We start from the raw sequence: 13,400 nt of genomic DNA on the forward strand, positions 1-13,400 counted from the left end.
TTGTTTAGTATATTTGACAAGGGAGATTCATTGACCACTATGATCGGGTGTGCCGAAAAATAGTGGCGCAATTTTCGTGCTGTTGTGAACACTCCATATGCTAGCTTTTGGTACTGAGGGTACCTTTGTTTTGAGGGCGACAAAACTTCGCTCACGAAGTATACTGGCCTCTGCACTCCATGGATTTTCCCTTCTTCTTCTCTTTCGACAACTAGCACCGTGCTAATCACTTGGGGTGTGGCTGCAATATACAGCAGGAGAGGTTCCTTTTCCTTTGGCGCCACCAAAATTGGTGGTGTCGAAATTGTGCGCTTCAAATCCCACGGACGGCGCCAATTGACGAGGTATCAACTTGTCAATGCCTATGGATTATAGGCTAGGGTTTAGTTGGAAGTAGAGGGCAAGTAGATCTCGAAGGTTTCAGCCGAAAAGTACTAGACGATTATGAAAACTAGGGTTTGTAACAATAATTCGATGATCTCTTCGTCCCTCGACTCCCCCTTTATATAGGAGGTGGAGCCGAGGGTTTTGTTTTGTACAAGTTACAGAGTCCGGGCCGGTTTCTAACTCATCCCGCCAGATTACAAATAACACTTCCTATTACAACTCTAACTTTCCTTAATATATCTTGGGCTCCCGAAACTTCTTATCCTTCGGGTATTGGGCCTTCAGTAAACCCTGGGTACTATCTTCGGCAGGCCCATTTGGGATGCCTATGTCAGCGGGCTCTCCCCAACGTTGCGCCTCCTCTCCGGCCTTAGGTCCGAGACGAGGTCGTGTGTGCATGCAGCAAGCTCGGCGTCTACCCGTCTATGATCCATCGTTCCATCCCTGTTGTGAGCTTCGTTAATACAAGATTGGAGACTAGAAGTACGATGCGGACAAACTCTAGATTTGCTTCAACCACCCGGTAACAAGGGCAATCTTGTGCAAGGGCACGGTGCCGCTGATCCGCACCTCCCGTCTCTAAGCTTAGTTTGGAGCTTGGACCATCCGGCTTATAATAAACAATGTCAGTGTTCTTCCGCAGCAACGTGCGGGCATTGTCCTAGTCTCTACTTAAACATAGATTTCTTGAGCCACACAACTCCGATTTCAGATCCGTTTGTTTCTAGGCGTTCCTAACTTCGAGCTCCACCTTTTCCACCGACCTATGGTCTATATAAACTCTACACCAGACCGCAGTTTCGTTTTCCCTTTCCTCTTCTCGAAATCCTACATCAACGAAATCTTAACTCGTTGATTTGACCATCAAAACTACCTCGAATCACCTCGGGCTCTACACGAAAGTTGTAGATCTCGTCGAGATCTTTCAATCCCGACCAATCTCATCTTTTTTCATCCACCATACACGGATAATTTCGCATCGCAAGGTGTCAGACCTGACAAAGGGAATCCTCAATTAGTTTGTGCTCGTTCCACGAAATCCAAATTTCTTTGGTGAGTATGTAGATCTGATCATCCTCTACAACTTTCATGTTGAAAGTTTTTCGATTTGACGTATGGATTTATCGCTCATCTACAGATCTATTTCGAGTCAACCGGAGCCAAATCGAGTTTCAAAACGATCTCGAATTGTCACGACCTCAACATGGAAGTTGTTCCTCTCGTCAAGATCTTTCAATTGCCGTAAGTTTCACCTTGTTTGGTTCACCGAGCAAGGAGAAAATCGTGTTACAAGATTCAGATCTTATAAGGTATAACCCAGATCTTGTCAAACACATTAATCCGTTGTGAAAAGTAGTTTATGCATTAGATAGATCTATTAATTCTATACAACTTTGATGTAGAAAGTTTTTCCATCTGAGCAAATTTTTCTGTCAACTTTATGACATCATCATGACATCAGCATAGTCAACTCAGTCAGGTCAAAGTCAAACTGCGGTCAGCGGTACGGTCAGCAGTACAGTCAGCAGTACAGTCAGCAGTCAACTGTACAGTTAGCAGTCAACTAGACAATACAGTCAGCGTCTCAGTCAAATTCGGTCAAACTAATTTTAAAAGTAAATTTTAAATATCAGATTATGTGTCTAACTTACAAATTCATTATAAAATCATCCAGAGGTCCAAAATTTACAAACTTTATATCGTTGGAAAGCTTATAACATGTAGAATCCAAATATGCAAGAATACTATATATGTTATGTATTAGTTTTCGAATCATAATTCAAATGATTTAATTAATCCTTTTTCACTATAAAAATTATATCAAATAATCTACTCGTCCAAATTTAACAAATTTGTACTTTCTGGAATCCTCAGATCATGTACTTCAACTTGGTATAGGAGTTGTACAACTTTGACACGTGCACAAACTGGCTTTAGTAAAATCTATATAAATCAGTAATTTGACGATAATTCAAATTCTATAAATTATTTTTGAATAATTCCAATTGGTCTAATCTTGTACTACTGTAACCTATCCAGCGAAGTCAAGTTTATATTTTTACTAAACATAAGTCTTGTGGTAGCTAATTAATAAGGTTGTGTATGTTAATTAGATACTTAATTATTGTTTTTCTAAACCAAATTAAATACCTAGGAAGCTTCATTATTATTGCACATATCAGAGAACACACAATTCAACATATACACACTACCTCTCTTGTGAAATAAATTGGTGCATAGCATGCATGCATGTCTATGATTGTTCATATCGAATGATGTTTGATTTTGTTGTTGTTGTTGAATGGTGTGTTTATGTTGTGCTATATTTTATATTATAGTTCGTACGGAGAGGCACGTATTTTGATTAAGAGAAGTGAACGCGCTACGACTACCAAAAAGGCAAGTGACACTCAAATCCTACTTATTTTAATTATGCATTAGTGTTTTGAAACTAGCATGCATGGTAGGATTCTGTTTCCAAAGTAAAGTATTATGCTATGCTTAGCAAACCCTAGTAGTGTGTAGCCACTCCTGAACCTATTGCTAGGATACTGTATTTCTGCTCTGCAACATCAAATGCCAAATGTTGTTTCATTGTTTCGATTGTGATGGTTTGAAAAGTGAAAATTAACAACCCTTAATGAATCACCTGGGTGGATTGTTTGAGTGGTGGGCGGCTGCTCAGGGCTCCGATCCCTGGGGATGGACCAGTGGACGGGTGGGTGCCTGAGAGTGCGCGGTTGAATAGGGATTGCCACCCAGGATTAAAGAGATTATTATGTCACCCTTGTTTTAGATAGCTTCCAGTGCAACCACAATACATTATGGGCTCTGTCTTAGCTAAGTACTTAGTGGGAAACCTCGCCTAGGGTACCGCCAGTGGGTGGAGTTTCAGGGTACGGGCGGATCCGGTAGGTAGAGGGGCTACTAAAGAAAGGCTTCGTGGTGACCTTGTTCTGGCCTTAATGAAGATGAAGAATTTTGGCAAAAAGGCTTGGTTGCGAATTGTGGGTAAAGAGCGCAACCTCTCGAGAGTTAAACCTAAGATCTTAGCCGTGTCCCCGGTTACGGACAATTTGAGCTTTCTAGGCAGGGAATGTACGGAGGAATCTCATCATCTTTTATGAATGTATTTAAAATTTTGTATCAACCTTTGAAAACTCATGGGAGATGTAACCATGTGATCATTCTAAAACCCATGGAGGATTTATCCATGGTGTGATTGAAGGAGATATGCCCTAGAGGCAATAATAAAGTGGTTATTATTTATATCTTTATGTTTATGATAAATGTTTATATATCATGCTAGAATTGTATTAACCGAAACATTAGTACATGTGTGATATGTAGACAAACAAGAAGTCCCTAGTATGCCTCTTAAACTAGCTTGTTGATTAATGGATGATTAGTTTCATAATCATGAACATTGGATGTTATTAATAACAAGGTTATGTCATTGTGTGAATGATGTAATGGACACACCCAATTAAGCGTAGCATAAGATCTCGTCATTAAGTTATTTGCTATAAGCTTTCGATACATAGTTACCTAGTCCTTATGACCATGAGATCATGTAAATCACTTATACCGGAAAGGTACTTTGATTACACCAAACACCACTGCGTAAATGGGTGGCTATAAAGGTGGGATTAAGTATCCGGAAAGTATGAGTTGAGGCATATGGATCAACAGTGGGATTTGTCCATCCCGATGACGGATAGATATACTCTGGGCCCTCTCGGTGGAATGTCGTCTAAATGTCTTGCAAGCATATGAATGAGTTCATAAGAGACCACATACCACGGTACGAGTAAAGAGTACTTGTCAGGAGACGAGGTTGAACAAGGTATAGAGTGATACCGAAGATCAAACCTCGGACAAGTAAAATATCGCGAGACAAAGGGAATTGGTAATATATGTGTATGGTTCATTCGATCACTAAAGTCATCGTTGAATATGTGGGAGCCATTATGGATCTCCAGATCCCGCTATTGGTTATTGGTCGGAGTGAGTACTCAACCATGTCCGCATAGTTCTCGAACCGTAGGGTGACACACTTAAAGTTGGATGTTGAAATGGTAGTTCTTGAATTATGGAATGAAGTTCGAATATTTGTTCGGAGTCCCGGATGAGATCCCGGACATCACGAGGAGTTACGGAATGGTCAGGAGAATAAGATTCATATATAGGATGTCATTTTATGTGAAATAAAATGTCGCGGAAGGTTCTATGGAAGGTTCTAGAAGGTTCTAGAAAAGTCCGGAAGAAACCACCAAGGAAGGTGGAGTCCACAAGGGACTCCACCTCCATGGCCGGCCAGCCCTAGTGGGGGTGGAGTCCCAAGTGGACTCCACCATAGGGGGCCGGCCACCCCCCCACATGGGAGGTGGGAATCCCACCTTTGGGTGGGAGTCCTAGTTGGGCTAGGTTTGCCCCATCCTATGGAAGGTTTTGGTTTCGGGTCTTATTCGAAGACTTGGACACCAACACTTGGGATCCACCTATATAATGAGGGGCCAAGGGAGGGGGCCGGCCACCCTAAGACCATAGCTTGGCCGCCCCCCTTGAGTGGCCGGCCACCCCCTCCCAAACCCTAGCTTTGCTCCTCCACTTCATATTGTCCGGTTTGCTTAGCGAAGCTCCGCCGGACTTCTACACCGCCACCGACACACCACGCCGTCGTGTCGTCGGATTCAAGAGGAGCTACTACTTCCGCTGCCCGCTGGAACGGGGAGGTGGACGTCGTCTTCATCAACAACCGAACGTGTGACCGAGTACGGAGGTGCTGCCCGTTCGTGGCGCCGGAACCGATCGTGATCAAGATCTTCTACGCGCTTTTGCAAGCGGCAAGTGATCGTCTACCGCAGCAACAAGAGCCTCATCTTGTAGGCTTTGGAATCTCTTCAAGGGTGAGACTCGATACCCCCTCGTTGCTACCGTCTTCTAGATTGCATCTTGGCTTGGATTGCGTGTTCGCGGTAGGAAATTTTTTGTTTTCTATGCAACGTTATCCTACAGTGGTATCAGAGCCGTGTCTATGCATAGATGGTTGCACGAGTAGAACACAATGGTTTGTGGGCGTTGATGCTCTTGTTATCTTTAGTTTGAGTACTTTGCATCTTTATGGCATAGTGGGATGAAGCGGCTCGGACTAACTTTACATGACCGCGTTCATGAGACTTGTTCCTCGTTCGACATGCAACTTGTATTGCATAAGAGGCTTTGCGGGTGTCTGTCTCTCCTACTATAGTAAAGATTCAATTTACTCTTCTATTGAAAACATTAGTATCAACGTTGTGGTTCATGTTCGTAGGTAGATTAGATCTCTCTCGAAAACCCTAAACCACGTAAAATATGCAAACCAAATTAGAGACGTCTAACTTGTTTTTGCAGGGTTTGGTGATGTGATATGGCCATGATATGATGATGAATATGTATGAGATGATCATTATTGTATTGTGGCAACCGGCAGGAGCCTTATGGTTGTCTTTAAATTTCATGTTGAGTAGTATTTCAAAGTAGTTGTAATAGTTGCTACATGGAGGACAAACATGAAGACGGTGCCATTGACCTTGGTGCTACGCCGACGATGATGGAGATCATGCCCGAAGATGATGGAGATCATATCCGTGCTTTGGAGATGAAGATCAAAGGCACAAGAACAAAAGGGCCATATCATATCACATATGAACCGCATGTGATGTTAATCCTTTTTATGCATCTTATTTTGCTTAGATCGCGACGGTAGCATTATAAGATGATCCCTCACTAAAATCTCAAGATAATAAAGTGTTCATCCTTAGTAGCACCGTTATTAAGTCTTATCGTTTCGAAGCATCTCGTGATGATCGGGTGTGATAGATTCGATAAGTACATACAACGGGTGCAAGACAGTTTTGCACATGCGGATACTAAGGTGGCCTTGACGAGCCTAGCATGTACAGACATGGTCTCGGAACACGTGATACCGAAAGGTAGAGCATGAATCATATGGTTGATATGATGAACACTATGAGTGTTCGCCATTGAAATCACACCTTTTCTCGTGATGATCGGGTTTAGGTGCGGTGGATTTGGTTCGTGTGATCACTAAGACAATGCGAGGGATATTGTTTTGAGTGGGAGTTCACCTAGGGTTTTAATTATGTTGAATTAAAATTTGAACTCAATTTGTCATAAACTTAGTCTAAACTATTGCAAATATATGTTGTAGAGATGGCGTCCTCAATCAATTTTAATCAGTTCCTAGAGAAAGAGAAACTTAAGAGCAACGGTAGCAACTTCACCGACTGGTTCCGTCATGTGAGGATCTTCCTCTCTGGCGGAAATCTGCAATTTGTGCTTGATGCACCGCTAGGTGACCCTCCTGCAGAAGATGAATCCGATGAAGTAAAAGCTGTTTACGCAACTCGGAAAACTCGGTACTCTCAAGTTCAGTGTGCCATCCCGTGCGATCTGGAATCCGATCTTCAAAAACGTTTTGAGCACCATGATCCTCATGAGTTGATGAATGAGCTGAAAGCTATATTCGAGACTCATGCGGCGATGGAATGCTATGAAGCATCGAAACATTTCTTCAGCTGTATGATGGAAGAAGGCAGCTCCGTTAGTGAGCACATGTTCGCCATGACCGGGCATGCGAAGAAACTTCGATGACTTGGGAATAGTGATTCCTAACAGATCGGGATTAATCGTGTCCTTCAATCACCGCCACCAAGTTACAAGAACTTTGTGATGAACTACAATATGCGTAACATGAACAAGGAGTTACACGAACTCTTTGGCATGCTAAAAGCCGCTGAGATTGAGATCAAGAAAGAGCACCAAGTGTTGATGGTCAACAAGACCACCAGTTTCAAGAAACAGGGCAAGTCTAAGGTATTATTCAAGAAGGGTGGCAAGAAAGCTGCCACGCCTCCTATGAAACCTAAGAACGGCCCTAAGCCCGATCTTGAGTGCTATTATCGCAAGGAGAAGGGACACCTGGAAGCGTAATTGCTCCAAGTATCACGGCTGATCTAAAGAGCGGCCTTGTCAAGAAGAAGAAAGAAGGTATATCGATATACATGTTATAGATGTTTATCTCACTAGTTCTCGTTCTAGTACAGGGTATTTGATACTGGTTCGGTTGCTCATATTTGTAACTCAAAGCAGGAACTAAAGAATAAACGACAACTCGCTGAAAGATGAAGTGACGATGCGCGTTGGAAACGGATCCAAGGTCAATGTGATCGCAATCGGGACACTTCCTCTACATCTACCTTCGGGATTAGTTTTAAGCCTAAATAATTGTTATTATGTACTGCGTTGAGCATGAACATTATATCTGGATCTTGTTTAATGCAAGACGGTTATTCATTCAAGTCTGAGAATAATGGTTGTTCTATTTTTATGAATAATATCTTTTATGGTCGAGCACCACAAAAGAATGGCTTATTTCTGTTAGATCTCGATAGTAGTGATACACATATACATAACATTGATGCTAAGCGAATTAAACTAAATGATAATTCTACTTATATGTGGCAGCTGTCGTCTTGGTCATATTGGAGTGAAACGCATGAAGAAACTCCATGCGATGGATTACTTGAATCACTTGACTTTGAGTCACTTGATAGATGCGAAGCATGTCTAATGGGAAAAATGACAAAGACTCCATTCTCTCGGTATGATGGAGCGAGCTACTCGACTTATTGGAAATCATACATACCGATGTATGTGGACCAATGAGCGTAGCATCGTAGCGGTGGTTATCGTTATGTTCTAACCTTCACAGATGATCTGAGTAGATATGGGTATATCTATTTCATGAAACATAAATCCGAAACTTTCGAGAAGTTTAAGGAATTTCAAAGTGAAGTAGAAAATCAACGTAACAAGAAGATCAAATTTCTACGATCTGATCGTGGAGGTGAATATCTGAGTTATGAGTTTGGCATGCATTTAAAGAAATGCGGAATACTTTCACAATTGACACCGCCGGGAACACCTCAACGAAACGGTGTGTCCGAACGTCGTAATCGAACTCTCTTAGATATGGTTCGTAGTATGATGTCTCTTACTGATTTGCCGTTATCATTTTGGAGTTATGCATTAGAGACAGCCGCATTCACTTTAAATAGAGCACCATCAAAATCCGTAGAAACGACACCGTATGAATTATGGTTTAATAAGAAACCTAAGCTGTCGTTCTGAAAGTTTGGGGTTGCGAAGCCTATGTAAAGAAGTTACAACCGGACAAGCTAGAACCCAAAGCGGAGAAATGCGTCTTCATAGGTTATCCTAAGGAAACTATAGGATACACTTTCTATCACAGATCCGAAGGCAAAATCTTTGTTGCTAAGAACGGAACCTTTCTTGAGAAAGAATTTCTCACTAAAGAAGTATTTGGAAGAAAAGTAGAACTCGATGAGATTGATGAATCTATACTCGTTGATCGTAGTAGCGCGATGATCGGAAGTTGTACCTGTACCGCCTACACCGGCAACAGAGGAAGCTAATGATAATGATCATGAAACTTCGAACGAGGAAACCATCGAACCTCGCAGATCGACAAGGGAACGTGCCACTCCTGATTGGTATGATCCTTGTCTAAATGTCATGATTGTGGATAACAATGATGAGGACCCCGCGACGTATGAAGAAGCGATGATGAGCCCAGATTCCAACAAATGGCAAGAAGCCATGAAATCCGAAATGGGATCCATGTATGATAACAAAGTATGGACTTTGGTAGACTTACCCGATAGCCGAAAGGCTGTCGAAAATAAATGGATCTTCAAGAGAAAAACAGATGCTGATGGTAATATTATCGTCTATAAAGCTCGACTTGTCGCAAAGGGTTTCCGACAAATTCAAGGAGTTGACTACGATGAGACTTTCTCACCTGTAGCGAAGCTGAAATCTGTGAGGATTTTGTTAGCAATAGCTGCATTTTTCGATTATGAGATTTGGCGGATGGATGTCAAAACGGCGTTCCTTAATGGAGACATTGAGGAAGAGTTGTATATGGTACAACCCAAAGGTTTTGTCGATCCTAAAAATGTCTTGACAAAGTATGCAAACTTCAGCGTTCAATCTATGGACCGAAGCAAGCATCGAGAAGTTGGAACCGACGCTTTGATAAGGTGATCAAAGACTTCGGGTTTATACGGTGTCATGGAGAGGCCTGTATTTACAAGAAAGTGAGTGGGAGCTCTCGTAGCATTCTGATATTATATGTAGATGACATATTATTGATCGGGAATGATATAGAACTTTTAAGCAAGTGTTAAGGGTTATTTGAATAATAGTTTTTCAATGAAAGACCTTGGTGAAGCATCGTATATATTAGGCATCAAGATTTATAGAGATAGATCAAGACGTCTAATAGGGCTATCACAGAGTACATATCTGGACAAGATTCTAAAGAAGTTTAGAATGGACGAAAGTAAGAAAAGGGTTCTTACCTATGTTACTGAGCAAGGTATTGAGTAAAACTCAAGGACCGGCTACTACAGAAGAAAGAGAAAGGATGTGTAACATCCCCTATGCCTCGGCAGTAGGATCTATCATGTATGCCATGCTATGTACTAGACCGGATATAGCACATCTTTACATTAGTTTGACTAGCAGATATCAAAGTGATCCAGGAATGGAACACTCGGACAGCTGATCAAGAATATCTGAAGTACTTGAAAAGAACTAAGGATATGTTTCTTTGTTATGGAGGTGACCAAGAGCTCGTTGTAAACGGTTACACCGATGCAAGTTGGAACACCGATCCTGATGACTCTAAGTCACAATGCAGGTACGTGTTTATATTGAATGGTGCTGCAAAGTAAGTCGGGCAAGCTCGAAGCAAAGGCACGGTGGCGAAGTCTTCAACAGAATCAGAGTACATAGCGGCTTCAGAGGCTTCATCGAAGCGGTATGGATGAAGAGGTTCATTGTAGAGCTCGGTGTGGTTCCGAGTGCATTGGACCCATTAATCATTTATCTGTGATAACATGGGTGCCATCGCCAATGCACAAGAGCCAAGGTCACACAAGAGGCTGAAGCATATCAAGCTGCGTTACCACTCGATTCGCGAGTACATCGAAGATGGAGAAGTAAAGATTTGCAAAGTACACACCGATCCGAATGTAGCAGATCCGTTGACTAAAGCTCTCCCTAGGGCAAAGCATGACCAACACCAGAATGCCATGGGTGTTAGGTATATTACAATGTAATCTAGATTATTGACTCTAGTGCAAGTGGGAGACTCAAGGAGATATGCCCTAGAGGCAATAATAAAGTGGTTATTATTTATATCTTTATGTTTATGATAAATGTTTATATATCATGCTAGAATTGTATTAACCGAAACATTAGTACATGTGTGATATGTAGACAAACAAGAAGTCCCTAGTATGCCTCTTAAACTAGCTTGTTGATTAATGGATGATTAGTTTCATAATCATGAACATTGGATGTTATTAATAACAAGGTTATGTCATTGTGTGAATGATGTAATGGACACACCCAATTAAGCGTAGCATAAGATCTCGTCATTAAGTTATTTGCTATAAGCTTTCGATACATAGTTACCTAGTCCTTATGACCATGAGATCATGTAAATCACTTATACCGGAAAGGTACTTTGATTACACCAAACACCACCGCGTAAATGGGTGGCTATAAAGGTGGGATTAAGTATCCGGAAAGTATGAGTTGAGGCATATGGATCAACGGTGGGATTTGTCCATCCCGATGACGGATAGATATACTCCGGGCCCTCTCGGTGGAATGTCGTCTAAATGTCTTGCAAGCATATGAATGAGTTCATAAGAGACCACATACCACGGTACGAGTAAAGAGTACTTGTCAGGAGACGAGGTTGAACAAGGTATAGAGTGATACCGAAGATCAAACCTCGGACAAGTAAAATATCGCGAGACAAAGGGAATTGGTAATATATGTGTATGGTTCATTCGATCACTAAAGTCATCGTTGAATATGTGGGAGCCATTATGGATCTCCAGATCCCGCTATTGGTTATTGGTCGGAGTGAGTACTCAACCATGTCCGCATAGTTCTCGAACCGTAGGGTGACACACTTAAAGTTGGATGTTGAAATGGTAGTTCTTGAATTATGGAATGAAGTTCGAATATTTGTTCGGAGTCCCGGATGAGATCCCGGACATCACGAGGAGTTCCGGAATGGTCCGGAGAATAAGATTCATATATAGGATGTCATTTTATGTGAAATAAAATGTCGCGGAAGGTTCTATGGAAGGTTCTAGAAGGTTCTAGAAAAGTCCGGAAGAAACCACCAAGGAAGGTGGAGTCCACAAGGGACTCCACCTCCATGGCCGGCCAGCCCTAGTGGGGGTGGAGTCCCAAGTGGACTCCACCATAGGGGGCCGGCCACCCCCCCACATGGGAGGTGGGAATCCCACCTTTGGGTGGGAGTCCTAGTTGGGCTAGGTTTGCCCCCTCCTATGGAAGGTTTTGGTTTCGGGTCTTATTCGAAGACTTGGACACCAACACTTGGGATCCACCTATATAATGAGGGGCCAAGGGAGGGGGCCGGCCACCCTAAGACCATAGCTTGGCCGCCCCCCTTGAGTGGCCGGCCACCCCCTCCCAAACCCTAGCTTTGCTCCTCCACTTCATATTGTCCGGTTTGCTTAGCGAAGCTCCGCCGGACTTCTACACCGCCACCGACACCACGCCGTCGTGCTGTCGGATTCAAGAGGAGCTACTACTTCCGCTGCCCGCTGGAACGGGGAGGTGGACGTCGTCTTCATCAACAACCGAACGTGTGACCGAGTACGGAGGTGCTGCCCGTTCGTGGCGCCGGAACCGATCGTGATCAAGATCTTCTACGCGCTTTTGCAAGCGGCAAGTGATCGTCTACCGCAGCAACAAGAGCCTCATCTTGTAGGCTTTGGAATCTCTTCAAGGGTGAGACTCGATACCCCCTCGTTGCTACCGTCTTCTAGATTGCATCTTGGCTTGGATTGCGTGTTCGCGGTAGGAAAATTTTTGTTTTCTATGCAACGTTATCCTACAGTGATTTCATAATGTCATTCAAAAAAATTCAAAATGTTTTGTTTTAAATAAAATGTAGGATAAAATTGGCTTTATGCAAATTTGCCTAAACTCCACTTGCCAAATATCATGTAGATAGTCATGCCCAAAACTGCCACCATATAAGTGTCATTTGCCAGTACATCATTGTACTGACCTCCATTCGTGGGGCTGCATATTCAAACGTGCAGGATTTTCTGAGGAGAAGTACGTGGTAGGATCTCGAGTCTGCATTCCAACATGACTGCCTGTGGCACATGAAGATGATGGAGGCTCATTGATGACTTACGTTCCGCTGTGTTTGTTCTGAACATTGTAATGAGCTAGTCCGTGTGACTATGCAAATTGTAAGGTTTTACTTTACCCTTTGGATCAACGATGTAGTAATTTGATACTATCGCAATGATTACTATATTTTGTAATGTGTGTGCTATCAGTGATCCCGGGAATAGCACTATACACAGGTATCTTGCCTTTATTTAAAGGTAGGGTGCTACACCCGGATATTCTTGAAATATCCGGCCCGGATAATCCGGCCCTGGTACAAAACTGGGACAATATCCGGGCAAATGTCCGGCCCCTATACTGAGCTGCATTTCCTCAAGTCCTTAGCCGAAATTCTGGGGGCCGGATATTTTGGAAATATCCGGCCCGGATTATCCGGCCTGATGATTATTTTTGCAACTGCTTTTTGATAACACTGACCACATCCAACACACATACAAATGTATCTATGTAATTCATGTATCACTTAAACAACCATTAGTGTATCACATACATTGACATCAAACACTCAAAACATAATATGAGAGATGTTCTTTCAATCTCCCCCTTTTTGGTGTTTGATGACAATATACGGATTTGCAAAAGAATCATTATAGAGACAAGCATGATGGCAAAACATAGAGGCACTCCCCCTACATGTGTGCATATAAGTAATTTGCATTTGAATACAAATA

At 42.5% G+C, this 13,400-nt stretch overlaps 1 long non-coding RNA gene across 1 annotated transcript; it reads left to right on the forward strand.

Annotated features, from left to right (window-relative positions):
• The first annotated feature begins 1,143 nt into the window (after nucleotides 1–1,143).
• On the forward strand, nucleotides 1,144–12,855 carry LOC127298377 (uncharacterized). Its single transcript, XR_007849722.2, has 4 exons — nucleotides 1,144–1,440; nucleotides 1,526–1,697; nucleotides 2,727–2,787; nucleotides 12,633–12,855. It is a non-coding gene; the product is annotated as an uncharacterized lncRNA (long non-coding RNA).
• Nucleotides 12,856–13,400: the final 545 nt, after the last annotated feature.

Source organism: Lolium perenne, chromosome 5 (genome assembly GCF_019359855.2).
Source record: "Lolium perenne isolate Kyuss_39 chromosome 5, Kyuss_2.0, whole genome shotgun sequence".
Taxonomy (NCBI): Eukaryota; Viridiplantae; Streptophyta; class Magnoliopsida; order Poales; family Poaceae; genus Lolium; species Lolium perenne.